The sequence below is a fragment of the Dasypus novemcinctus genome, chromosome 14 (genome assembly GCF_030445035.2).
Source record: "Dasypus novemcinctus isolate mDasNov1 chromosome 14, mDasNov1.1.hap2, whole genome shotgun sequence".
Classification (NCBI taxonomy): Eukaryota; Metazoa; Chordata; class Mammalia; order Cingulata; family Dasypodidae; genus Dasypus; species Dasypus novemcinctus.
In genome coordinates this window covers 5,117,959-5,145,462 of record NC_080686.1, presented here as the reverse complement: position 1 = coordinate 5,145,462, position 27,504 = coordinate 5,117,959, and the positions used below count along the sequence as shown (strand labels likewise).

General features: G+C 43.1%; 1 protein-coding gene and 1 pseudogene across 3 annotated transcripts in view; one reads left to right on the top strand and one right to left on the bottom strand.

Annotated features, from left to right (window-relative positions):
• Positions 1-768: 768 nt before the first annotated feature.
• LOC111759411 (HEAT repeat-containing protein 3-like) lies at positions 769-11,316 on the bottom strand (annotated as a pseudogene).
• Positions 11,317-24,579: 13,263 nt separating this feature from the next.
• Positions 24,580-27,504, top strand: part of LOC101445438 (zinc finger protein 709-like) — a 116,465-nt gene continuing 113,540 nt past the window's right edge. For 2 of the 3 annotated variants that reach the window (XM_058275476.2, XM_058275474.2), the window contains exons 1-2: positions 24,580-25,264; positions 25,858-26,037. The gene's annotated coding sequence lies outside the window, so the exon portion shown is untranslated. The remainder of the gene's footprint in view (positions 25,265-25,857; positions 26,038-27,504) is intronic. The other variant, XM_071207803.1, reaches the window with a different exon arrangement.

Sequence of the window (27,504 nt, the reverse complement as noted above, 5' to 3'; positions counted from 1 at the left end):
AGCAATCCCTTTAAAAAATAGCAGAAAGAAATGAAGTTAACTTTATAGCAAGCACAAAGAATCTTTTCAAACTACTCCAAAAAGAATCACAAAAAAAAAAATATTTACCTGCATTTTGTAAAGTTACTGTTAATTATAGTGGTATTTTTATTTTTAAACTATTAAATATATTCTGTAGGATATATTTAGCACAAAAGAGATACAAAGCAAAAATGCTATACTTTTTAAAATTTAAATTTGACAATACCAATATGAACTTATGATTTATTTTTCTCTTTCTAGAAAATATTAATAATTAGTTCTAAACTGTCCACAAAAAAGGCCTAGAAGCAATAAGATGATAGTAAAAGCAGTCTAAAGTTCAGTTTCTCTCTAAAGGCCGGGAGAGCTTGAAGAAATAACTGATTACAGGTATTAACCAGGAAAAGAACAAGATAAGCCTAAGCTACATTGTGCCTGGAAGCAAAAGTCTATAAAAACTCTTAGCCAAAGATTCAAAGATGTCAATTTGAAGGGGATCTTCCTATCTAAAGATGGGACTATTTTTATGTCAAGAAGAATGACTTTGGGGGAGTGGGTATGGCTCAGTGGTTGAGCACTTGCTTCTCATGTATGAGATCCTGGGTTTAATCCTCAGCACTCCCTTAAAAATAAAAAATAAAAATAAAAATAAAAAGAATGTCTTTAATGGAACAAATACAAATATATGAAAAACCATGAGTTCCTAATGATATTTTTAAAAAAAACTTTACTGTTCATGTTTAGAGGCTAATAGGGCATCAACTCATTCTGGGGTGAAAAAAGCATAAGGGGAAAAGGAAAGAACACACATTCTACCATTTTCTGAAAAAACTGTTTTTCAAAGTTACCAAATAACTGATGAAAGTTAAAAGTGCTTATTTATAGAAGAATCACAGCTAACAAAAGAATCATAAAACTAAAATCTCTATTTGCAACACCTAATGAAATAGTGGATGTAGGCAATCATAATCACTGGTGGTTAAAACCATTAAATAAACCTACTGATTAATCTTAATATCACTATTTTAAGGACATTACAGATGATTTGTGATATAAAAAGAGGAAATATATATAGCATCACCTATGAATGACTTTTGCCAAAAAAAAAAAAAAGAACCTGAATCTAAATAAGCCTCTAGAACTAGCTTCCAAATTACAGAAAATATGAGAGATGGAGAGACAGATTAAACATGGTCATGATAAATCAGCCAAATCCAAGAATGTAGAAAATGGTACAGGAAGCATGAGAGTTTCTTCAATGAATAAATATGAGGAAAAGGAAGCAATTAGAACATACGTAGATTAGACAATTTAAGAGAAGAAAATATCCTCTAAAACAATTTGGACTAGGTCCTAATTTGAACAAACTAATTGTAAAAACATTTTAAAAATGAAAAAAAAAAGACATTTAAAATTAAGGCAATCAGGAAAGTTCGGGATTTGCTTTAAAATACTACAGGGAAAATAAGTAGGGGAGATGGATGAAAAGAAAATATCTGGATATTAAGTGTTGAAGCTTGGTGATGGGTGCAAAGTGGATTCATTATGTTATCATCTCTGCTCTCAGAAATATTTGAAAATTTCCTAATAAAAAGGTTTTTTTGTAAAGTGATGAGGCACCTACTAGAGAGGGGTAGGTGAGAGCTAGTGGAGGGTCAGAAGGGCATGTTTGAAAATTGTTGCAATAAAATGTTTCAAAAAAGACATAAAAATCAGAGAAAACATTTACCACATTATATGTAGGAGTAATCAGATGGTCATATAGAGGGAGTCGATTGCCCACCTCCCATGTGGGAGGTCCCAGGTTTGGCTCCCAGTGTCTCCTAAAAAAAAAACCAGACAAGCAGACAATAAGCAAAAAAACACTAAAAAACACTGAATTGTACACTTGAAATGAGTAAATTATAAGGTTTTTGAACTATATATCAATAAAATTATTTTTTTTTAAAAAAAGGTTATATAAAAAGAGATCCTACAATCAATAAAGGGGGGAAGAGGAGGGGATTTTCATTTTACTTTATGTACTTTTGTTTTTGAACTGTGAAATTCTTTTTACAAAGATCATGCAGTACTCTGGGAAAAAATATTTTTGAAAAGCTGCTAAATGAACTGACACCTACATGGATTAAATCTATGATAAGCTGGAGGTAAGTATTTGTACAGGGAAGGGACAAAATGGGGGTGTAGGGATACCATTGGGTGGGACTTTGTGGGCTTGAGGGGGACTAGGGATGGGAGGATGGATCAGAGGGCCCAAGAAATTGGGGGGAGGGTGACGGGAACATCTGAACATAGGAGATTGTCAGGTATGTGGTTGAAATTATAATGTAGAGAAAACACTAGAAAATATAATATGGAAGGTTACCTGTTTAAGATGCTTAAGGGGGGCATCTGACACAGGGCAAGCTTCTAGGGAGTGTGTGAGTCCTCATTTTGTCATAGTGGGTTATATAATTGGGTGGAGACCCAAACAATGAGAGTGAAGGTATACCCACATCCTGGGGAGGGCTGATGTTCTCATACAGAGGGAATTGTATCTCTTGAAAGAATTGGTGGCTCCCAATGGGTTAGGACAGTCAAGTATGTCAAGCCCTCAACATTGTTGCAAGTATCTCTGAATATGGTCCCTCGAGTAATGAAGATTGATTGTCATGGTGGGACCTGAGGGGAGGGGAAAAGAGGTGTTGAATACATGGAACCAGTGCAACTATGGTGCAATAGAAGTGGTCCACAAGGTCATGCAATGATGGATATAGGACATGTTAAATTACACCAAAAATGTGTAAAAGTCTATAAGTTAAAATGCAAACCATAATGTAAAATATAAGATAACTAAAAATTTGGAAATTGTATAGTCAAAAATATAAACCATAATGTAAACTCAAATGAAACCATCTTTGAAAGCTATTATTTCAATATCTGTACATTAGCTGCAGCAAATATATGAACATGAAAAAGATCATTGCCGGGGAAGGGACAAAGGGTTTGATGTTGGATATGTGGGAGTGCCATATACTGTGTATGTGAATTACTGTGATCTAAAACTAATGTGGGGAAACGGACTTGGCCCAGTAGTTAGGGCATCCATCTACCACATGGGAGGTCCGCGGTTCAAACCCCAGGCCTCTTGACCCATGTGGAGCTGGCCCATGCGCAGTGCTGATGCGCACAAGGAGTGCCATGCCACACAGGGGTGTCCCCGTGTAGGGGAGCCCCACACGCAAGGAGTGCATCAGTAAGGAGAGCCGCCCAGCGTGAAAGGAAGTACAGCCTGCCCAGGAATGGCGCCGCCCACACTTCCCATGCCGCTGACGACAACAGAAGCAGACAAAGAAACAAGACGCAGCAAATAGACACAGAGAACAGACAACTGGGGGAGGGGGGAATTAAATGAATAAATAAATAAATCTTTAAATAAATAAATAAATAAAACTAATGTGAAGACAAACTTAATAATTTAAAACAAAAGAAAGGATGTAGAAACTGATGGGAGAAATTGCCTTGCCACCGTACATACAGGGCAACACATATAGCAGTGATGAAAGGCAAAATGCCAAAAGCAATGCTTTTTCATTTTTCCATTTTTTGATACCCCAATTTATTTTTCCTTTATTTAATTTTTCTAAATTAGTATGTATTCTATATCCAACCTTTAAACCCATCACTATATTCCATTTTATTATTAATGGAACCTGAAAATACATTAGGATTTCTTTTTAAAGAAATTCTGGACTACAGAGAGGTTCAACTAGGGCAGAGAGGAATACCTGTGTGGGGTGTTATTGATAGGGGGGACATGGTTGGGAGGAAGTTACCCAAGGCATGTATACAGGGTACATAAAAATGTTTGGATATTTTCATAGTGGTTGCAGTTGTAAATGTCACCTGAGAGAGTGCTGAGTTCCTACCCAGAGGAGATCTATCACATTCCCCAATGGAACAGCAACAATCCCCAAGTGCAATGGCAAAGACCAATAAAAAAGGATGGCACAAAAATGAGCCTTTGATACTGATGGTTCCAATTATGCCTGAAATATGAACTAGGCCTAGAGCTGCAGAGTGCCAAAGAGTTACCTCCTGAGAGCCTCCACGTTGCTCAAATGTGACCACTCTCTAAGTCAAACTCAGCATGTCAATGCACTACCTTCCCTCCAGTGTGGGACATGACTCCTGGTATGAGCCTCCCTGATGCCAAGGGATTAATACCAAGTACCAGCTGATTACATAACTAGAAAAAGACCTTGAATAAAATGGTCAACTCAGACCAGCAGAATATCTCAGTACACATGTAATATCAGGTGTTAAAAACTGCTTTTTGACCTTCAATAAAAGGGGGAAATGGAAAGGACAAATGAGTTTATAGGGCTATGAGTCTCCAAAAAAGAGTCAGGTGGTTCTTGGAGGGGTAATCCTTACACATGCATCAGCAGGGTACCAGAGACAGTCAAAGTAGATAGAAACCCAGGGACTGATTTTGCTGAGGGCTACAGAGACCCACAATTTCTACAGTCATGGCAGATGACTCTGGAGTTCAGGGCCATGTCAGTTGGCCCTATTTTGGAATTTGTTTTCCTGAGTGTGATGGAGTTGGACTCAGATATGACATTTCTACACATGCCTCTTCTGTTACTTTTACCAGGCCTATGGTTGGTGTTTGCATTAGTGTATACTCAGGAGACCTGAATCTCTGGATTGTCCATGTGATAGCCAGACCCTGAGCCTCAGCAGACTTGCAACTCCTACCCTCTGGCTTATTGGACTTACCCTGGCCAGCTAACAGCAAGGTGAAGAAGATCAACCACCATACCAGGGAGCCAAGAGTGCCTACAGCTGCAAGCAGAAAAATTGCATCCATCATCCCTGTGGAATCTAAGCCCCATCTTGAAGTAGAGGGGGACTGGACTTAATCATCCCAGGGGCCACAGGATGGAGGAATAGATTATAGATTAGTGCGGTCACCCCTCGGCTGAAGTGTGGTTTGCTGGCCTGGTGGGGGAGCAGCCGTGGCAGGCCAAGCCACTGCCCCCATAATAGGGTGGCTGATCGGACTCACCGCCACCCCTGAAGGGAGCTCGGCATGGGCGCAGAGTGCCCTCGGGTCTCCCCTTCTCGGCAGCCATGCTTCCGCGGCCGCTCTTCCTCCCGGATGGCGCCACACGATGCCTGTAGGGCGGCACCCTTCTTCTTCTTTCTCCCTGTGCAGGCGCAGGGTGGAAAATTCCAGTCTGCCCTTTTCCCCTCCCCCGACAGCAGCAACAGCCAGGCGTGGGTGGAAAAATCCAGTCTGCCCTTTTCCCTTCCCCCGACAGCAGCAACAGCCAGGCGTGGGCGGGAAACTCAAGTCTGCCCTCCACCCCAGCAACAGCAGCCACCAATCCTTAAACCCTGCCCCTTCCCCCAGCAACAGCAACAGCCAATCCCTAATCACCACCCCTCCCCTGTCCAGTACCGCCCACTGACCTTTCGCCGGCAACCAATCAGAACAGGGCATGGCTTCGACCAATCAGCCTTCCCCAGCCCCTATAAAACTGTTGCCTCTCCCTCAGTAAAGTAGACTTGCATGTTTACCTTGTCTCCGCGGTAGTTCTTCTGCCGTGCGCCCTCCAGTCCTGAGAGCCCCTGACAAGGGCCTGGCCTCCCTTGTCCCCAGTTCGTCACCTGCTTCTCCGGGCGACCTCTTCGTTGCCTGCTTCTCCGGGTGACCCCTTCGTCGCCGGCTTTGCCGGGCGACCCTGTCAGCCGAACAGCACAACCCCTTGTGAGACCGATCCCTCGTCTGCTGCCGGACCGACCCCTCGTCCCAAGTGGGACCGACCCTTCGTCCCAAGCGGGACCGACCCCTCGTCCAGAGCTGGACCGACCCCTCGTCTGCAGCCAGACCCCACCTCTACCGACCGAGCAAGCTGCCACAGTTGGCGCCCAACGTGGGGCAAGGCAACTCCACCACAGCCTCACTCCATAACCTGGCGGGCCCCCCCCCTCTTCTCACCTTGGGACTTCTCTCGTGCAACATTGCTGCTACCTGCACCTTGGCTACCTCATATGATCCACGGCGGTCTGGGAGAATCGCTGGATGGCTTTCTCCTTCCATGTCGGGGGCTTATACAGACCCGCTATGATTAAGAGGAGCCTTGGATTTCTCGGGAGCGCGCACTTGCACGTCTGAAGTAACCCTACCATAGCCCTACACTCTCCTCTCTTCTCACCCCTATCTTTTCGCTCTGCATTGCTGCTCCTGAACCTTGGCGACCTCATATGATCCACGGCGGTCTGGGAGAATCGCTGGGTGGCTTTCTCCTTCCATGTCGGGGGCTTATACCGACCCGCTATGATTAAGAGGCGTCAATAAAACTCTCAGGAGCGCGTGCCTGAGCACCTCCACCCCTGCCTTCACCTCTGCCTCCTCCCCTCCGTGCTTGCTCCCCTTTGCCTTGCTCCACTGCTCGTCGTCCCGCCCTCCCCTCGTCGGGGCCTTCTTTTGGCCCGTGACCACCGTCGGAGTCCCGTCGGCTCCGACCCCTCATCTCACTGTGCACCTCGGCTCCCATCGCCGTGCTCTCAAGGTAAGGGCCCCTTTTCTTATCGGCTCCAAAAGGCCATTAGCAATGGGTAACATCCTATCTGCTAAGCAAGCCCCACAAGTTCGGGCCCTTGCCGGTCTCCTAGACACTCACCAGTGTAAGATCTCTTTCAAACAGCTTCAAGTATTTTGGGACCTTCTTCTCCCCTTTAATCTGTGGCTTACCACGTGTCAGCTTTGGGACCCGGACACCTATACTCGCCTTATAGATAGGGTCACTTTTGCTGTGGAGCAGGAAGGTAAAAGATTCCCTCCTGGCTTATTACAGGCAACATGAAGTCCAGAAGAAATCTTGAAGGGTATAATCTATGATATGCTATATAAAAAAGGATTTAAAAGCAGCTATACCAGAAAGTAAGAATTATGAGTCAACTGTAAATAAATTATATATTTCTGTTAATGTGTTGTAATTGTTCTGTGTTTGTCTGTCTGTTCGTTCAATGTCAACGTATATTGTGATACCTCCGGATGGTAAATATAAATTACTAGAAATCTTTAAAAGAGCTCTATTCAAATGGCCAAAAATTAAATAAGTGCTTATATTAATACTTAAGTTTATTATATTAATACATAAGTTTAATTGTTAATAAGATATCTACAATTAAAAAAATTGTAAGTCTTAACAAAATTAACTGTACATCTTCATAAAAAGTTGTTCTTGCCTAGATCAAAATGAATAACTTATTTTTCTTCACAGGATAATATAAAGAATGTAAAACTTATATGAATATTAAAAAGGTTAAAAGTTTGTAAAAATGCTAACTGAAATGTAATAAGTTTTGCAAAAAGATGTATTTTGTCCTAAAGTAAGATGGCTAATTTTTCATAAACTCTTGAAACTTAATTTGCATGCGGCAAGTGTAAAAGGTATTGTGATAACTTTACGTAAGGGAATGTGTTCTGTAAAGATAAAATTTATCTTCAATAGTCTATATGGTTATAAATAATAATAAAAGGTTTAATAAAGCATTGTTTACATTAAGGTATTAAATGGCTAATTCCAAAAGGTCATTCTTAAATATATATATATAAAACTGAATTGATGATAATAATAATAAAAGGTAATTTTATAACAGGAAAGATTAACAGCAACCAAGCTCCCCTGCCAACTTGCTTTTAGGAAATGGTTTCTAATATTGCATGCTACTAAGTATTTAAAGAAAAGTTATTCTTAAGGAAACAGAAGATGATTTTGTCTTTGCAGCCATTGTCTATTTAGCAACACCCCTCGCTATCGGCCTAGCCACTGTTGCGCCGGACGATTGGAACCTTAAACAAAGACTCCTCCTCACTGTCATCTTCCTATCTATCGTTACTATATTTACTGCCCTCTTTCTCCTTCGTTTATAAAGCAGTCTCCTACAAACCACAAAGCTTCTGTCTTAAACATACCATTCTCAACCCTATCCTCTAAATGATCTTCTCACTTCCCCCACAGCCTTTAATACTTTATTTCTTCCTCATAACCTTTGCTTTCTTGATAATATTTTCTGCCATCTGTCTAGCCGCTACCGCACCAGAAGACTGGAACCTCGGCCAACGAATTCTACTCTCCATCGCCTTTCTGTTCATTATCCTCTTTTATGCTTTACTCCTTATCTTCCTCCCATAATGACTTCACCAAACCTCCTCTTGTCCAAAACCATCACCCTTCTTTTCCTCACACTCCCCATTGCACTCACCAACCCCAGCCATCAGCCTTTTAATTGGACAGTAAGCCTCTGGCAGGAAAATGTAATCCTCTCCTACAATGTCTTCGCTGCCAAGGAGAGATCAACTACCTGCAACCCGCTGTCATCCTGGACTTTTAACAACAGATTGATCTTATAGCCGCCGAGATCAACAAGAATTGGACATTGGCCACCCTTGCTTGCAACGGCAAGATACCACCCCCTAAATTGTACATTTATATCCCCGTCATACTCACCTCCCTCTTCAGCCCCGCTTCCCTCATTGCTTACTGCCTCTTGGGCCTCAGCTACTTGTTGCTGCTGCCATCCTGGTCCTTATTTGAAAAGAAGGGGGAAATGCGGTCACCCCTCGGGCTGAAGTGTGGTTTGCTGGCCTGGCGGGGGAGCAGCCGTGGCAGGCCAAGCCGCTGCCCCCATAATAGGGTGGCTGATCGGACTCACCGCCACCCCTGAAGGGAGCTCGGCATGGGCGCAGAGTGCCCTCGGGTCTCCCCTTCTCGGCAGCCATGCTTCCGCGGCTGCTCTTCCTCCCAGATGGCGCCACACGATGCCTGTAGGGCGGCACCCTTCTTCTTCTTTCTCCCTGTGCAGGCGCAGGGTGGAAAATTCCAGTCTGCCCTTTTCCCCTCCCCCGACAGCAGCAACAGCCAGGCGTGGGTGGAAAAATCCAGTCTGCCCTTTTCCCTTCCCCCGACAGCAGCAACAGCCAGGCGTGGGCGGGAAACTCAAGTCTGCCCTCCACCCCAGCAACAGCAGCCACCAATCCCTAAACCCTGCCCCTTCCCCCAGCAACAGCAACAGCCAATCCCTAATCACCACCCCTCCCCTGTCCAGTACCGCCCACTGACCTTTCGCCGGCAACCAATCAGAACAGGGCATGGCTTTGACCAATCAGCCTTCCCCAGCCCCTTTAAAATTGTTGCCTCTCCCTCAGTAAAGTGGACTTGCGTGTTTACCTTGTCTCCGTGGTAGTTCTTCTGCCGTGCGCCCTCCAGTCCTGAGAGCCCCCGACAAGGGCCTGGCCTCCCTTGTCCCCAGTTCGTCGCCTGCTTCTCCGGGTGACCCCTTCGTTGCCTGCTTCTCCGGGTGACCCCTTCATCGCCGGCTTCGCCGGGCGACCCCGTCAGCCGAACCGCACAACCCCTTGTGAGACCGATCCCTCGTCTGCTGCCGGACCGACCCCTCGTCCCAAGTGGGACCGACCCTTCGTCCCAAGCGGGACCGACCCCTCGTCCAGAGCTGGACCGACCCCTCGTCCGCAGCCAGACCCCACCTCTACCGACCGAGCAAGCCACCGCAGATTAGAGTGGACTTACTGGTGTTCTGCTGGGGAACTATTGTGAATAGTAAGGAAAGAAATTGTAATATTGATGTGGAGTAAGTGGCCACTGTAGCTGCTGATGGTAGGGAGAAGGAAGAAGATATATGATGTGGGTGCCTTTTCAGGATTTGGAATTGTCCCGGGTGGTGCTGCAGGGACAGATGCTGTACTTTGTTTGTCTTGCCATGGCCCACTGGATGGACTGGGGGAAAGTGTAGACTACAATGTAGACGACTGTCCTTGCGGTGCAGCAGTGCTCCAAAATGTATTCACCAGGTGCAGTGAATGTGCCTTGATGATGGAAGAGGTTGTTGATGTGGAAGCAGTGGGGTGAGGGGGATGGTGGGTATATGGGGACCTCATATTTTTTTAATGTAACATTTAAAAGAAAATAAAGAAGAAAAAATCTAAGAAAAAAGAAAAAATAAGTAAAAGCTGCTAAATAATGAATTTTGGCTCCATAATAGAGAAAGTTTCCAAATTTTACATAATTTTAAAAAATATTACCTGAGAAATGTTCTTGGAGGCCATTGTTTGCAAAGAGCCCTCAAAACACCACTTATGGCTTCTAGAAAGCATGTTTAGCAAAATATGGCTGAGAAAAAAAAGTAGTGACAGGTGCTGTGCCAGTATCTGAAGGGCTGGATGGTTTACATCCAGGATGGAAACAAGACTGGAGACACAGAGGGTTCTACATTGTATAGTGTTCATCTTTCTAATCAAAGTTTTCCATGTGGGGTTCTTAGAACATATGTCAATTGCAGTGTAGTTTGGAAAGGCAGTTTTCTCAAAAGGAATAGAGTATGGATTAGATTGGACTTACTGATATTCTATTCTGGAACTATTGTGATTAGTAATGGAAGTAAATGTAGGATTGAGATGGAGAAAGTGGCCATGGTAGCTGCTGAAGGTGGGGAATGGAAAGAAGAGATGTGATGTGGGGGCATATTCAGGACTTGGAGTTGTCCTGGGTGGTACTTCAGGGACAGTTACTGCGCATTGTATGTCCTCCCATGGCCCACTGGGTGGACTGGAGGAGAGTGTAAACCATAATGTGGACCACTGACCATGTGATGCAGCAGTGCTCAGAGATGTATTCACCAAGTTCAATGACTCTCCCATGATGACAGAGGAGGTTGTTGTGATGGGAGGGATGGGGTGAGGGGGGTGGAGGGTATACGGGGACCTCATATTGTTGAATGTAACATTAAAAAAATAAAGACAAAGAAATTTAAAACAAAAAAAACACAAAAATCTTTGGGATGAGATAGTTGGTGAGAGCAGTGTGAACCTCATGTGAGAAGCATGGAGGTGAGAGCAGCTGCCCACAGTAATCACTAAAAGAATTCTACATAAATGCATCAATTTCATCACTGCTAGAAAGCTCTTCCCATTCAACATCAGAGGGAACTTCACTGCAGCACATGTTGATAATAACTTCCAGAGCAATTAGCTGAGCTGTCAGCAATGTAATGGTTTGTCTCAGTTCCTTCTCAGTGGGTGGCAGTAAATCTGAAATGAGTTTTCCTTCTGACTTATCTTTTATGAAGAATTACTTTCATTTCATTATCTTCAGCCAAAGAATGACTATTAGCATTCTCTAGTACTTAATCAGTCTTTGAAGCAATTTTTAACCTTTGTGTTTCAGTCCCCTTCATGTGAATAGCTGTTTTGCCAGCATCCATTTCTAAATCTTCAGATAAGATGATTTATTATTATTTTTTAATTGAATTGTCTTTTTTTAAAGATACATAGATCACAAAAAAATGTTACATTAAAAATACAGAGCCTGGCTGCATCGATCCCTGAAGGCTTTGTTGGTTGGGGTGTTCCCAAGGCCTAAGTGGGCTGTTTCGGGGGCTTGCAGGGTGAGAGGTGTCTGGATGTTGATTTGGTGAGACAGTGACAGAAGAGATTCTTAGGAGAGGTGGAATTTTGGGTTTCTGACATGGAGGTCAGAAGTTGTGTGTGGGACCCTTCCCCCTAGGGCAGGTGGCCCTGCCATGGCGATCCCTGAAGGCTTTGTTGGCTGTGGTGTTCCCAGGTCCCTTGTTAATTGGATGCATGGTTCCCAGGTCTGTGTCCCCTAAACCCTGGTGACCCATGCTCCAGAGACTCACACACCTTGAGTCTGCAATATCATGGACTTCCCATTCCTGAATCCACTGCACCCTGAGGTCCATCTGAGGTCCTTGATTACCCTAGTGCCCCGTGTTTTTTTGTTGTTATTTTTTTCTCTCTCTCCTTGAGCTTGGAGGAGTGTACCAGCTGACTTGGGGAGAGTCTGGGAAGAAAGAAGAGGTGAATCTGCTGAGAAAGCCCAATTGACCTAAACATCCTGGGATAGGAAACTTGGTCTGGGAGAAGGTGGAGTCAGAAAATCAATTAGACCTCCCCTAGCACACCTAGGGAGGAGGGACTGCAGGAGGTGCTATCCAAGCTTCCAATAGCATATTTGGGGTGTCTGGTGAGGTATAGATGCTCTCAGGCTGGAAATAAAGAGTCATAGTCTTCTGTGTTGAGTTAGTTCAACAAGGACTTACTTCAATCTCTACCGGACATCTCAGGTACCTTTCCTGCTGCCCTGGGAGAGAAAGAAGTGAGGAAGGGAGAAAGGGGGAAGGTCAGATCCATAAGTGTATTATTTAAATAGAAAGAGGATTCCTAGCTTGAAAAGTTGGTTCTTCTTTTTTCTTTTTTTTTTTTTTTTATGTTTGTTAATATTGCACTGTCTCCTGGACTATTCTCCCATTTTATCCCCCAAGGTTCTTTTTTTATTTATTTAGGTCTTTTTGTCTTTTTTCTTTTTTCTTTTCTTGCTTGTTTACCTCCTTTACTTTGCCCCCCTTTTCCTCTTCTCTTTTTTTTTCTCTCTTTTTCCTCTTTTTTATTTTATTTTCTTTATATAATAGGTGCTGCAGGGAGTGCTTCACATTTGCTGTGTTCCCTCATCCTCCATTTCCTCTATTCTGTATGTATTGATTTTGGCCACCTACACTATCCCCTTTCCCCTACATCTTTCTATCCTCCATCATCTACTGTTTCTCTTATATTCCACCTCCCTTTCTTTGGCCCCCAAATTGTCTGACTTTTATTTCTAAACCCTTTGTTCTGTTTTCTGTCTTTTATCCACTCTTGATATTATTATCTTTCTTTTCAATACTAATTTACACATTTTCTTTTCTTACTCATTTTGCTTACCCACCCTAATATTTTCCTTCAAAGTGAACTTAGCCAGCAACAAGAAAATAGAGTAAGAAGAACAAAGTGACAAAGAGTAGACATAACACATGCATGAACAACAACTAATTAATCCTCAAGACTAGACAAAGAAGATAAGGAATTGATTAAACCTGTCAAGATAAAATGATGACCAGACAGTAACAAAAAACTATAAACCAAACCAAAACTAGGAAAGCATGCCGAATCCAATGAACAAACTGAAAACCAGGAAGAGGAGCAGAACTTCGGAAAAGTATTTAAAGATCACAAAACATATATTAGAGGCCAATTTAATGAAGTAAAGGAAGAGATTAACAACATGAAGAAAACACTTGGAGAGAAAATTGCAGACATATGCAAAAAGATAACAGATATGATGGTAATGAATACCACAGTTCAAGAAATTAAAAATACCTTCTCAGCAAATAGCAGCAGATTAGAAGAGGCAGAGGAGAGAATTAAATGACATGGAAGACAGTACATATGAAATCAAACAGATAGTAGAACTGATCATTAAAAAGATAGAAAAAATAGAGCTGGGACGTAGGGACCTGAATGACAATGCAAAATGCACAAACATATGTATTATAGGCATCCCAGAAGGAGAAGAGAAGGGAAAGGGGACAGAAAGGGTGTTGGAGGAAATAATGGCTGAAAATGTCCCAAATCTACTGAGAGAGATGGATGTACCTATCCAAGAAGCACAATACACCCCAAACACCATAAATCCCAACAGGCATAGCCCAAGACATATACTTGTCAAATTATCCAATGCTCAAGACAAAGAGAAAATTCTAAAAGCATCAGGAGAAAAGAGAACCATCACATATGAGGGAGGCTCCATAAGATGAAGTGCTGATTTCTCATCTGAAACCATGGAGGCAAGAAGGCAGTGGTATGGTACAGTCAAGGTACTAAAAGAAAAAAAAATTCCAACCAAGAATACTCTGCCCAGCTAAACTAGCATGCAGAAATGATGGACAGTTCAAAATAGTCACAGATAAATAGAAATTAAAAGAGTATGCCAACAAGAACCCTGTTCTTCAATAAATACTAAAGGGATTTCTGTGGAAAGAAAGTAAAAACAGGAGAGGCAGAGTTGGAGGAGAGTGTAAGAGCAACAAAAAAGACAAAAAGAGAAGGAAACAAACAAAATATGACAAACAAAAGTCCAAACAAAATACGGCTAACATCAATAATACTTTGAAAGTAATAACACTGAATGTCAATGAATTAAACTCACCCCTCAAAAGATTCAGACTGGAAGATTGCACAAGGAAATATGACCCATCTATATGCTGTCTATAAAAAACACATTTTAGACCCATGATTCAAGGAGGTTGAAGCGAATGGCTGGAAAACAATATTACAAGCAAACAATAAACAAAAAAAGGCATGGGTAGCTATATTAATACCAGATAAAATAGACTTTAAATGTGAAACAATTGTGAGAGACAAAGATGTATACTACATATTAGTGAAAGGGATAATCTTTCAAGAAGAACAAACAATCATAAATATTTATGCTCCTAACAAGGGTGCCTCCAAATACGTGAGGTAAACACTGGAAAAACTGAGTGAAAGAATAGGTGCTTCTATGGTTATAGTGGGAGACTTTAATACACTACTATCAACTTTAGACAGAACATCTCAAAAGAGAATCAATAAAGAAACAAAAACTTTGAACAGTATATTAGAGGAACTGGACCTAATAGACATAAACAGACCATACACCTGAATAGAGGAGGATATACATTTTTCTCAAGTGCACATGGATCATTCTCCAAGATAGACCATATGCTAGGCCACAAAGAAAGGCTCAATAAATTCAGAAAGATGGAAATCATACAAAATAATTTTTCTGACCACAGTGGAGTGAAGCTGGAAATCTGCAAGGGCCAGAGGCCCAGATTTGACACCAAAATATGGAAATTAAACAGCCCACTCCTAGAAAAGCAGTGGGTCAAAGAGGAAATCTCAAAAGAAATTAGTAACTAACTTGAAACTAATGAAAATGATAACACAACATACCAAAACTTATGGGATGCAGCAAAAGCAGTCCTGAGATGGAAATTTATAGCCATAAATTCATACATAAAAAAGAAGAAAGAGCAGAAATTGAAGAACTAACTGCACATTTGAAGGAATTAGTAAAAAAACAACAACAATGTAACTCCACAGGGAAAAGAAAGAAATAAGAAAGATAAGAGCAGAACTAAATGAAATAGAAAGTAAGAAAGCACTTGAAAAGATAAACAAAACCAAGAGCTGGTTCTTTGAGAAGACCAATAAAATTGACAAACCCTTAGCTAGACTAACAAAGAAAAAAAGAGAGAAGATGCAAATACACAAAATAAGAAATGAGAAAGGAGATATCACCACTGACCCCACAGAAATAAAGACTATCATAAGAGGATATTTTGAAAAACTATATTCCAACAAAAATTACAACTCAGAGGAAATGGACAAATTCCTAGGAACACATAAGCAGCCTATATTGATGAAAGAAGAAATTGATGATCTTAACAAACCAATCACAATTAAAGAGATAGAATCAGTCATTAAAAACCTCTCAACTAAGAAGAGCCCAGGTCCAGGTGGTTTCACAGGTGAATTCCACAAAATATTCCGGAAAGAACTAATGCCAATCTTGCTGAAACTATTCCAAAAAATCAAAACAAGGAACATTACCTTACTCATTCTATGATGCCAACATTACCCTAGTGCCAAAACCAAACAAAGACACCACAAGAAAGGAAAATTACAGACTAATTTCTCTAATGAACCTAGATGCAAAAATCCTCAACAAAATACTTGCTAACCATATTCAACAACACATTAAATGAATTATACACCATAACCAAGTGGGATTCATTCTGGGTATGCACAGATGGTTCAACATAAGAAAATCAATCAATGTAATACACCATATAAACAGATTGAAGGGAAAAAACCATGATTATATCTATAGATGCAGAAAAATCATTTGACAAAATACAACATGCTTTCTTGATAAAAACACTGAAAAGATTGGAATACAAGGAAATTTTCTGAACATGATAAAGAGTATATATGAAAAACGCACAGCCAACATCGTTTACAAAATGGTGAAATCTAAAATCTTTCCCTCTAAGATCAGGAACAAGACAAGGATGCCTCTATCACCTCTTCTATTTAACATTGTCTTAGAAGTACTTGCTCAAGCACTGAGGCAAGACCAGATATAAAAGGCATTCAAATTGGAATGGAAGAAGTCAAAATTTCATTATTTGCAGATGACATGATCCTATACATAGAAAACCCTGAGAGGTGTACAACAAAGCTTCTATAACTCAAAATAAGTTTAGTAAAGTTGCAGGTTATAAGATCAATGCACAAATATCAGTAGCATTTCTGTACACCAATAATGAGCAAGCTCAGGAGGAAATCAAGAAACAAATACCATTTACAATAGTAAATAAAAAAATCAAATACCTAGGAATAAATTTAAGTAAAGATGTAAAAACTTATACACAGAGAACTACACAACACTGTTCAAGGAAACAAAGAAGACCTAAATAAATGGAAGAATATTTCCTGTTCATGGATAGGAAGACTAAATATTATTAAGATGTCTATCCTACCAAAACTGATCTACACATTCAATGCAATCCCAATAAAAATCAACACAGCCTTTTTTAAGGAACTAGAAAAACTAACTATGAAATCTATTTGGAAAGGAAAGAGAACCTGAATAGCAAAAGACATATTGAAAAAGAAAAAAAAAAAATTGGAGGAATAACACTACCTGACTTCAAAACATACTACAAAGCTACAGTAGTGAAAACAGCATGGTATTGGCACAAAGAGAGACACACAGACTAATGGAACCGAATTGAGAGTTCTGATATAGATCCTCATATATATAATCATATAATACTCGATAAAGCCACCAAACCCTCTCAACTGGGAGAGAATGGCCTATTCAACAAATGGTGCCTTGAGAGCTGGATATCTATATGTAAAAGAATGAAAGAGGATCGCCAACTCACACCTTATAAAAAAATCAACTCAAGATGGATCAAAGATGTACTTACCAAATGCAATGGATGTGTCATGATGATGGGAGTGAATGTTGCTGGGGGGGGGGGAGTGGTAGGGTGGGGGTGGTGGGGTTGAATGGGACCTCATATTTTTTTAATGTAATATTTTTACAAAATCAATAAAAAAATTTAAAAAAATTTAAAAAAAGATGGATCAAAGACCTAAATATAAGACCCAAGGCTATAAAGACTTTGGAAAGCAGTGTAGGGAAGCATATACAAGACCTCGTAATAGGAAATGGCTTCATGAACTTCACACCAAAAGCATGAGCAGCAAAAGATCAAACAGATAAATGGAACTTCCTCAAAATTAAAGCCTTCTGCACCTTAAAGGAGTTTGTTAAGAAAGTGAAAAGGAAGCCTATGCAATGGGAAAAAATATTTTGTAACCATATATCTGCTGGGAGACTTATAACCTGCATATATAATGAACCCCTATACCTTGAAAACAAAAAGACAAACCCCCCATTTAAAAAATGGGAAAAAGATTTAAACAGACACTTCTCCAAGGAAGAAATACAAATGGCTAAAAAGCACATGAAAAAATGCTCCAAATCTCTAGCTATTAGGGAAATGCAAATCAAAACTACAATCTTACTCCCATAAGATTGGCAGCTATGAAAAAAACAGAAGATTACAAGTGCTGGAGAGGATGTGGAGGAATGGGAACACTCATCCATTGCTGGTGGGAATGCAAAAGGATCCAGCCACTCTGGAGGACAGTTTGGCTGTTTCTCAAAAACCTAGCTATTCATTTGCCAAATGACCCAGCAATTCCACTGCTGAGTATATATCCAGTAGAACTGAAAACAAGGACACAAACCAATATATGCACACCAATGTTCCTAGCAGCATTGTTCACTATTGCCAGAAGTTGGAATCAACCCAAATGCCCATCAACAGATGAATGGATCAATAAAATGTGGTATATACATACAATGGAATACTACTCAGCTTTAAGAATGAATACACTACAAACACATGTGATAACATGGATGAATCTTGAGAACCTTATATTGAGTGAACCAACCCAGGCATTGAGGGACAAATACTACATGACCTCAATGATATGAAATAAGTAAACCAAGCTGTCTCAGAGAGCTAGAGACTGGATGATCGATTTAAGGGAAATTGGGGGAAAGAGGAAGGATGTAAGCTGACACCTACATGGGTGAAATAGATGATAAGGTGGAGGTAAGTATTTGTACAAGGAAGGGATAAAATGGGGGCATAGGGTTACCTTTGGGTGGGGCTTTGCAGGCTTGAGGGCAGCTGGGCATGGGAGGATGGGTAATATTGCCTAAGAAATTGGGGGGAGGGTGGGGGAACACACAATCATAGGAGATTGTCAGGTATTTAGTTGAGAGTATAATGCTGAGAAAACTTTTTCAAAAATATAATAAGGAAGGTTACCTGTTTAAGATGCTTAAAGGGGATAATCTGATGCAGGACAGGCTTCATTTTTAAAAATTTATTTATTTATTTGTTTTTAATTCATTTTTAAAAATATTACATTCAAAAAATATGAGGTCCCCATGTACCCCGCACCGCACTCACCCCACTACTCCCCCCCATTGCAACATTCTCCTCCATCATCATGACACATTCATTGCATTTGGTGAATACATCTCTGAGCATCACTGCAACTCATGGTCAATGGTCCACATCATAGCCCACAGGACAGGCCTCTTGGGAGTGTGTGAGTGCTCATTTTGCCATAGTGGATTGTATCATTGGACAGAGACCCTTATAATGAGAGTGAAAGTATACCCACATCCTGGGGAGGACTGATGTTCTCAAATAGAGGTAATTGTATCTCTCGAGAGAAATGGTGACTCCCAATGTATTGAGCCTGTCAAACCTTCAAACTGTTGCAAGTATGTCTGAACATTGCACTTCAAACAATGAAGATGGAGTGTTTCTTTGGGCCCTGAGGGGAGGGGGAAAGAGGTATTGAGTAGATGGAATCAATGTAACTGTGTGGGCAATAGAAGTGTTCCACAATATTACTCAAGGATGGATATAAGACATGTTAAATTACACCAAAAATGTATAGGGGATGATAGGCTAACATGTAAACCATAATGTAAAACATAAGATAACTAAAAATTTAGAGAATTGTATAGTCTAAAATATAAACCACAATGTAAACCCAAATGTTACCTTGTTTGAAAGCTATTGTCTCAATATCTGTACATCAGTTTCAGTAAATATAGTATGACCATGTAAGATTATTGCTGTGGAAGGGAAAAGGGTTTTATGTTGGATATGTGGGAGTACTGTATATTGTATATATAAATTACTGTGATCTAAAACTTCTGTGAAAATAAGCTTAATAATTAGGGAAAAAAAGAAAAAGAAAAGACACAGACACTGAGGTTAAGACGGAAGTAATTGCCTTGCCAATTTGCATACAGGGCAACACTTATTGCAGTGACAGAAGGCAAAACATCAAAAAACAAAGCTTTTGCATTTTTAAATTTTTTGATACCCCAATTTATTTTTACCTTAATTTTTCTAAATTAATATGTATTCTATATCTAACCTTTAAACTCATCACTATATTCCATTTTACTATTAATGGAACCTGGCAATATATTGGGCTTCGCTTTTTTTTTGTCTTTATTTATTTTTTTAATATTACATTAAAAAAATATGAGGTCCCCATATACCCCCAACCCACTCACCCCACTCCTCCCCCATAACAACAATCTCCTCCATCATCATGAGACATTCATTGCATTTGGTGAACACATCTCTGAGCTCCGCTGCACCTCATGGTCAATGGTCCACATTATGGCCCACACTCTCCCACATTCCACCCAGTGGGCCATGGGAGGACATACAATGTCTGGTAACTGTCCCTGCAGCACCACCCAGGACAAATCCAATCCCTGAAAATGCCCCCACATCACATCTCTTCCTCCCATTCCCTACCCCCAGCAGCCACCATGGCCACTTTCTCCAAATCATGCCACATTTTCTTCGATTACTAATCACAATAGTTAATGAATAGATTATCAGTAAGCTCACTCTAATCCATACTTTATTTCCCCATCCTGTGGACCTTGGAATGGTTGTGTCCACTCTACATCTATATCAAGAGGGGGCTTAGCTTCCACATGGATGCTGGCTGCAATCCTCCTGCTTTCAGTTGTAGGCACTCTTGGCTCTCTGGTGTGGTGGTTGACCTTCTTCACCTCCATGTTAGCTGAGGGGGTTAGTCCAATAAACCAGAGTGTAGGAGCTGAAGTCTGTTGAGGCTCAGGGCCTGACTATCATATGTTCAGTCCAGAGATTCAGGTCCCCTGGGTATATATTAAACCCCAGCACCAACTAAAGTTCTGGTAAAAGTAACAGGAGAGGCTTGTGAACAAAGATCACAACTGAGTCCAGCTCCATCAAACAGAAACACACACTCCAAAGTAGGGCCAACTGACATGTCACTGAACTCCATCTGCCATGACCATAGAAGCTGTGGGTCCCTGTAGCCCTCAGAAGAACCAATATCCGGGGTTGTATCTACTTTATCTGTCTCTGGAACTCTCCTGAGTTGTGCATAAAGTACCTATACCTTTGACCTGGTTTCACTTCTGCAAAGTCCATTGTTAAGGTTTTTAAAAGGGCAGTTCCTGTGTGTTGGATGCCAGCTGGGGCCTGGGGATCCTGGGAAGGATTGCTCTCCATACAGGTTTGGCACCAATTGACAACAGTGGTGCACTGTGAGGTCATCTGGGCAATGTAGCAATATTTTCTGAGCAGGGCCTTTAAAGCAGTTTTTTTTTTTAAGTGGATGAGCTGGTGGTATTTTTGAACAAGGTTGTAGGTGGACTCCTCTGGGATGAAGACCCGGCCATCTGGGAGTAACCAGCCCCGCTCTGGGGTCTGGTGTCCCTCCCTTTCCTAACCCACTCCTCCTTCCCCCAGGTACAGTTCAGCCTTTCAATACATTGTTTTAAAAGGGACAGGTGAGGCACTAGTGGTGGGGCTGCAGCTTGAGGGCCCCCTTGGGTGCCTGTCGAGCCACCCCATAGACCAGTGCATTTTCCCCAGCAACTGCATTCTTTATTTTGATACTCCTAACAGCACATGACTGTGACCCTGTCTGGCCTCCAGATCACTTTCAATAGTTGAAGGATTTTCCTTTTTTTTTTTTTCCCTGCAGTTAGGAGTCCCCTCTCCTTATAAATTGCTCCATGGATATGTACAGTAGCGAATGCATACTCAGAGTTAGTGCAAATGATTGCCATTTGCCTGGTGGCCAGTCGTAGGGTTTGAATCAGTGTCCAGAGTTCTGCTTGATGTGCAGACCACCCCCTAGGTAGGGGAGCTGCCTTCATTACTTATTTAGCTGCAGTGACTGCACACTTAGTAAGTCTCTTCTCATTTCTGACAAAACTGCTGCTGTTTGTGAACAGGGTTTGATCTGGGCACAGAAGTGACCTGTCCTGGAGGCCGGGGTGGCCGGTACACACCTTCTTGTCGCTTTTGCACAGTTACACCCAAGAGTTCCATTTTTGGTCTGCAGGAAAATATAGAATTTAGGAAAAGAGGTGGGGGAGTTTTTATGGTTTTTTGTTTTTTTAAAATTTTAAGCTCTGTGGGAGCTGAGTCCAAGTTAATTGAGTCCTTTAAATCCAAACACGTAAACCAGGCAGCCCCAGGTGGTACTGGTAGCAGTGGGGAGGTCCAGGGTGAAGTGTTCCCCCCTTTTTGGGGTGGAATTTCTCAATTGGTTGGGTCTGGATTTTTAAGGCTGTTGCTAACAGGGAGACCTGCTGTTTCATTTGCTTTTTGTTTTCCCCTCAGCAGTTTTGTAAGTTTTTGTTTCATGTCCAGTGCCACCTGTACAAAGAAAGCTGCATTGAACATTCTCATTCTGGGGCTTCTGGGTCAAAGTGGGTGTAAATCTTGAAGGCTTTGTAAAGTCGCTTATAAAAACTTTCTGGAGGTTCTTCAAGCTTTTGAGTGATGGAGGCCATTTTGGACATGTTTGTGGGCCTCCTCGCTTCTTCCCATACCCCTCTGAGGAACGCTTCTCGAACCCACTGAAGGGCAGCCCGCCCCTGATCTGTGTTAAAGTCCCAGGCTGGGAAGTGGATTGGATCAACAGATAGAGCATCCACCTACCACATGGGAGGTGCAGGGTTCAAACCCAGGGCCTCCTGACCCATGATGAGCTGGCCCACATGCAGTGCTGATGTGCACAAGAAGTGCCATGCCACACAGGGGTGTCCCACACACACAAGGAGTGCACCCCGTAAGGAGAGCCACCCAGTGTAAAGAAAGTGCAGCCTGCCCAGAAGTGGTGCCACGCACACAAAGAGCTGACATAGCAAGAGGATGCAACAAAAAGAGACACAGATTCCTGGTGCCACTGACAAGAATACAAGAGGACACAGAAGGACACATAGCAAATGTACACAGAGAGCAGACAACTGGGGGGGGGGGCGGGGAAGGGAGAGAAATAAATAAATAAAATAAATAAAATCTTTTAAAAAATAGTCCCAAGCCGGTTGGGCTTCTGGTGCTGCCTCTCAGGCCCACTCCTCTGGCTCCACGACACCGGGGGGGGGGGGGGGCCTGTTCTCACAACCACTTTCTGGCCTCCATGAGGATCTGGTGTCTCTCCTCCATATTGAACAAGGTTACAAGGAATTGGCAGCAATCATCCCAAGTGGGGTGGTGGGTTTGGAAAATGAACTCCATGAGGTCAATAAAAGGATGAAGCTTTTCTGAATACGAAGTGCTTCCAGCTTAAAAGATCTGTAGTTGTGAAAGGCTGATAAAACAGGATTGGCCTCCTGGGTAGGACAGTCCCATCTGCACTGATCTGGGCTGGACTCTGTGTTTCACAGAGGGGCATCTGAAGTGCAGGCTGTGTGGACTGAAGTTTTCTTGTCAAAGGGGTCTCAAGACTCCCCCTTGGGGGAGGCTGATGGGCCCGGGGAGACTGAAGGTGGAGGAGTCTCTGGGAGATCTGCCTGTGGAGGCTCTGGGGCAGGGAGATGCCCTGGAATGACTGGAACATATGGCAGGGGAAAGTGTCTTCCTCCAGAGGTCCTTGTAGAAAATAGACTTTCAAGGTCTGACCATCTGAGCTACTAGAACCCTGCTCTGACCCTTCCTTTCAATACAGAATCGAACCTAAGGGGGCAGGGTTTGGGCAATTTTTAACCAGGAATTGATGTAGGTAAAGTATTCGGGGTGGCCAGGGACTTCAGTGACTGCCTGCCAAACTGCAGAACCTTGGTTACATCTAGGGTTCTTCTGAGGGCCAGTCTACACCAAACATGGGCCACTCCAACTCACACAAGGTCCAGAGAACATGCAGATACCATAATCCCCAGAAAAAACTTTCTTGAAGATTTTTTTAAACATACACTCTAAGACTATGTGTTTGGACTGTGATGATCCCATCCCTGAACTGGTGTTGCAGGACAAACAATGGAGGGGGTCCCCTCACAACGCCACTCAGATGCCTGCCTGTCCACCTCTCTAGTGAGAAGTTAGTCTCATCTTAGCTAAGGCATCCATGGAGAGGACGGATTAGCCATTATGCCATATGATGTAACCGTGGAATTCAGGTTGGGGCCCACTCGCACAGGCCATGGAGCCACAGACTGGATCAGGAGAGGCAAGCCTCTGCAGTCCCCATTCATTCACTCACTCAGAGGTTACACGGTCCCACCCAAGGGACTGCCCTATCCTGGAATCTCAAATCTCGAGATTTTGGGAGGTGATCAGTCTCCCCTTCTGTCCAGAGTGGGGTGTGACTGGGACTCAGAACCCCGGGGCTTTACCTTTCCGATGTTTCCTGATGTTGTTAATCCACCTGTCCACAGAGTCAGGCCAGGGTGGAGGACATGGCCTACAGGGATCCTTTCCTGGAAGAAGGCCCGTCAAGGGGACAGGTGGTGCCACCTTGTTCATGTGGAGATCTCCGCCAGCTGCACCTGCCAGTGCCAAACTGGAGGGTCAAAGGGCCAGCTCAGTTGGGTTTCCCAGGCAGGGAACCAAATGTTGCAGCAAAGTCAGGAGTTCTGAACCACAGAAAGACCCAAAATTAGCTCTCAGGACAAGTGGAGGAACAGATTTATTACGTATGGGCCCAGAGAAGAGTTAATCTCCAAATTCTGAGCCCCGTTTTTCAGTTTTCATCGGTTTATATAGAATTTCAGGTGGGATCAGCATAACTTTCGTTCATTGGCTAATGGTTTGCTAGGTGAAATTTTGCAAGCAGGGGAGTTAGAGGCATAATGCAGCTGCAAGGATGCCGTCTGATTTACAGAAGCCGGGGAGAAGTCACTAATTTGATATTTTCCTACTAGGCCATGTTTTCACAGACTGATTTACAGAAACAGGGGGCAGGAGTTATCTATATTCTCCTGCAAGGCCGTGCCCTCACAAGCCGATCCACAGAAGTGAGGGCAGGAGTTAGACATTTTTGCAAGGTTATCCTTTTTATTCCTCAACTCTATATACAACAATGGCACTTCACCAATTACTTTACTCAATAACACTCCAACCCACCAAAAAAGACCACCATCCTCTTTCAGGCAGCTGGCAGGTGGGCAGGTGGTAGGGCTCCACCTGGAAAACCAAGCATCCGAGCACTGAGAGGAAGGACGGGGTCCCAAGGCAGGGCTGAGGCAGGGCACTAGATCTAAGGGTGTCCCCACCTATGGAGCTGCCAGTGAGCAGAGATGGGAAGAGAACAATCCTTGAACCCTAGCACTGCCCCGGCCGCGTCCGCGTCCAGTCGGGCTTGGGCCCCGGCCCAGTGAGCGCCCGAGCTTAGAGAAAGTCCAAGTACCGAGACGCGGGCCCGGCTCTTCCTCTTAGCGGGGCAGGAGGGGAGGCTGGAGCCAGTGACGGCGCCTGCGGAGGTGAGAGCCGCTCCGAGGAGCCCAGCGCCCGCCGGCCGCCCTCCCTCCTCTCAAGCCCGGGGCCGGCGGGACACAGCCCGCGAGGAGCGGGAAGGCCGGGCCGCAGGAGGCCCCAGCCGAGGGCGGCGACAGCAGCGGTCCCCTAGGCCTCGCAGTCTTCACGGTCCTCGCCCTCCCTCAGCAGCGTGGACAGAACGAGCTGGTGCTGGTGGTTCAGCTGCTGAGGCTTCTCCCGGCCGGAGCGCGTCGCCATCTCCGCGGCGGGAGGAGACGCCGGGCACAGCCAAGGGGGCGACAGAGGACGGGGCCAGGCCGAGGGAAGGCTCCCGGCGCCGCCGGGGCTGCGGGAGGACTCAGCCCAAGAAGCACGGAGGTGGGAATAGGAGCCGCGGGGGTTGTGGCGGCGCCGACGTGTCCCGCCTCCGCCTCCCGCCGCCCAGCGGAGCCCCCGGAGAACGGTGAGCCATTTATGTATCTTACTAGAGAGACAATTGAGCTTGTTTTCAGGATTAAATAAGATAAATGTGACTCGACAGAATTTTTTTGTAGTAATGCTTCCATAAATTGTTAAGCTGCCTTTTGTCTATTTTATTTTTTGAACTTGAGATAAAGTTAGAAAAGAAAATCAATGACGGAGTTGACGTAGCTCAAGTGGTTGAGCGCCTGCGTCCCACGTACAAAGTCCTGGATTCACTCTCCTGTACCTCTTTTTTTCCCTTAAAAAATATATATATATTTAATTTTAAAAAGACGTTTAGATTACGTAAATGTTACATTAAAAATGTAGGGATTCCCATATGCCCCGCTCCCATACCTCCCACATTTTCCTACATGAACAACACCCTTCTTTAGTGTGGTACGTTCATTGCAGTTGATAAACGCATTATGGGGTATTGCCACTGAGCATGGATTACACTCTCTCCCGCACAATTCCGTAGGTGATGGCAAGATCTATAACGCCCTATATCAGGCATTGGATGACATTCAGGACAATTCCCAAGCCCGAAAACGCCCCTGTATTACACCTGTTTTTCCCTCTCCTTGCCTTCAGAGCCTCCGGCGGCCACTGCTTCTTCCCCACCTCTAAAAAAATTCAAAGGTGGAGGGGTGACGTCATCAACACAGCGACGGAAGCGGTACCGTGAAAAAACCACCCCAGATACTCTGGAGAATGGTAGAGATTGGAGAAGAACTCCACAAATGTTGAACTGAAGAAAGAGAAAAATATCAGGTAGGAAACTAACACCTACAAGTCCTTTTCCCTTCCCTCTCAAATGGTCCTGTGCAAAACTTGGGAGTTCTCCAGAGGCAGCAAACCGCCAGAATCCCTCTCACCAGGGAAGCAGATTTTAGAGGAACTCACAGCAGTGAGTCAGAACTCCATGCATATCCAGGTACAGAGACAGAAGCCCACAGAGATCCAGTGCTGAAAACAAGCTGCTGAGGAATGCTGAAAATAAAAGGCCCCCATTTTAGGGGGGTGGGAGGTAAAATCGCAGCAGAATGGCTGTGACTGAGTGGTGCACTCACTCAATCCAGTTACTGTTAGTGGAAGTCCTTAAATGCAGAATGGACTTTTCTGGGAGTCCCACCTTCCTGGAATGACCCTGTCTGACTCTCAGAGTCAGGATAAACTAATGGGCCAGAAACTTTTGGCAAAAAAAGCCTCACAGAGAAAAATGGAGGGGAAGGGTTGAATTGAACTGCTGCTAGACAGGAGAGTCCCAGAAATGAAAAGTGTAAGGAAAATGGGGCACTGAGTGAGGAAGAGAATTTAAACAAATCATAGGAGCTGGGGACAAAATTCTGCACAAAAACAAACAGAACAGATCACAATTCCTGGAGAAGGAAGAGAGGAAAGAACCTGGCAAGTTATGGCAGGTTGTTATGTTTCAGGTTCTCAGGAAAGGAGCACTTACAAGAGCTAAGAACTAAGTTAAGCTACAGTTTGCTAATGTAAGGATTAGCATGAAGGTCTCCACCTAAGATCTACTTAATTTATTTAACAATTTCCCCCAGTTTGATCTGGCTGTCAGCCATTTAGAGTTGTGATCAAAATGTGAGGTGTTGAGCCCATTTTCAGTTACTGCCAAAGGTCTTGGAGTAGGTTATTTTCATGCTGGGCTCATAGATTGTCATGATGCCAGTGTATCCATGGTCATCATTTTTATGTCATCCTAGACATAAAGAAATCATTTGCTGGGCAAATGATCACAGACATAAAGAAATCACAAGTTGCTGGGGACACACATTCAAAACCCTTGAGAGAAAACAGTATACCAGGGAGACTATAATGAGTACTAGAGTGATAAAAGACCCGACTGCCTACATAATGGTATACTCCTAAGCCCAGGACCCATGATTTGACCCAACTGAAATCAACATAATCAAATCAGGGCCTTGAGAAAGGCCTTACCTGTTTAAGCCATCTGGTATATTTAATTATTTCATGAAATTGTGTCTCAACTTCCCCAGAAATGTGTACCCAGGTACAACAGTCAAGGTTGGCAATGGCAAAAATGCCTCCTTGTTTCAGCTAATAAGTAAAAAATTTGGCAATGCTATCATCTAAAACAAGGTTAACTAATAAATCAAATGACTTGCTGTGCAGCTGCAGCTCTAGCAGTAGATTCAGTAATTTCTCCTATTGTGATTGCTGTTTTCATTTGTGTTAACCCCAAGCCAAGGTAGCAGAAAT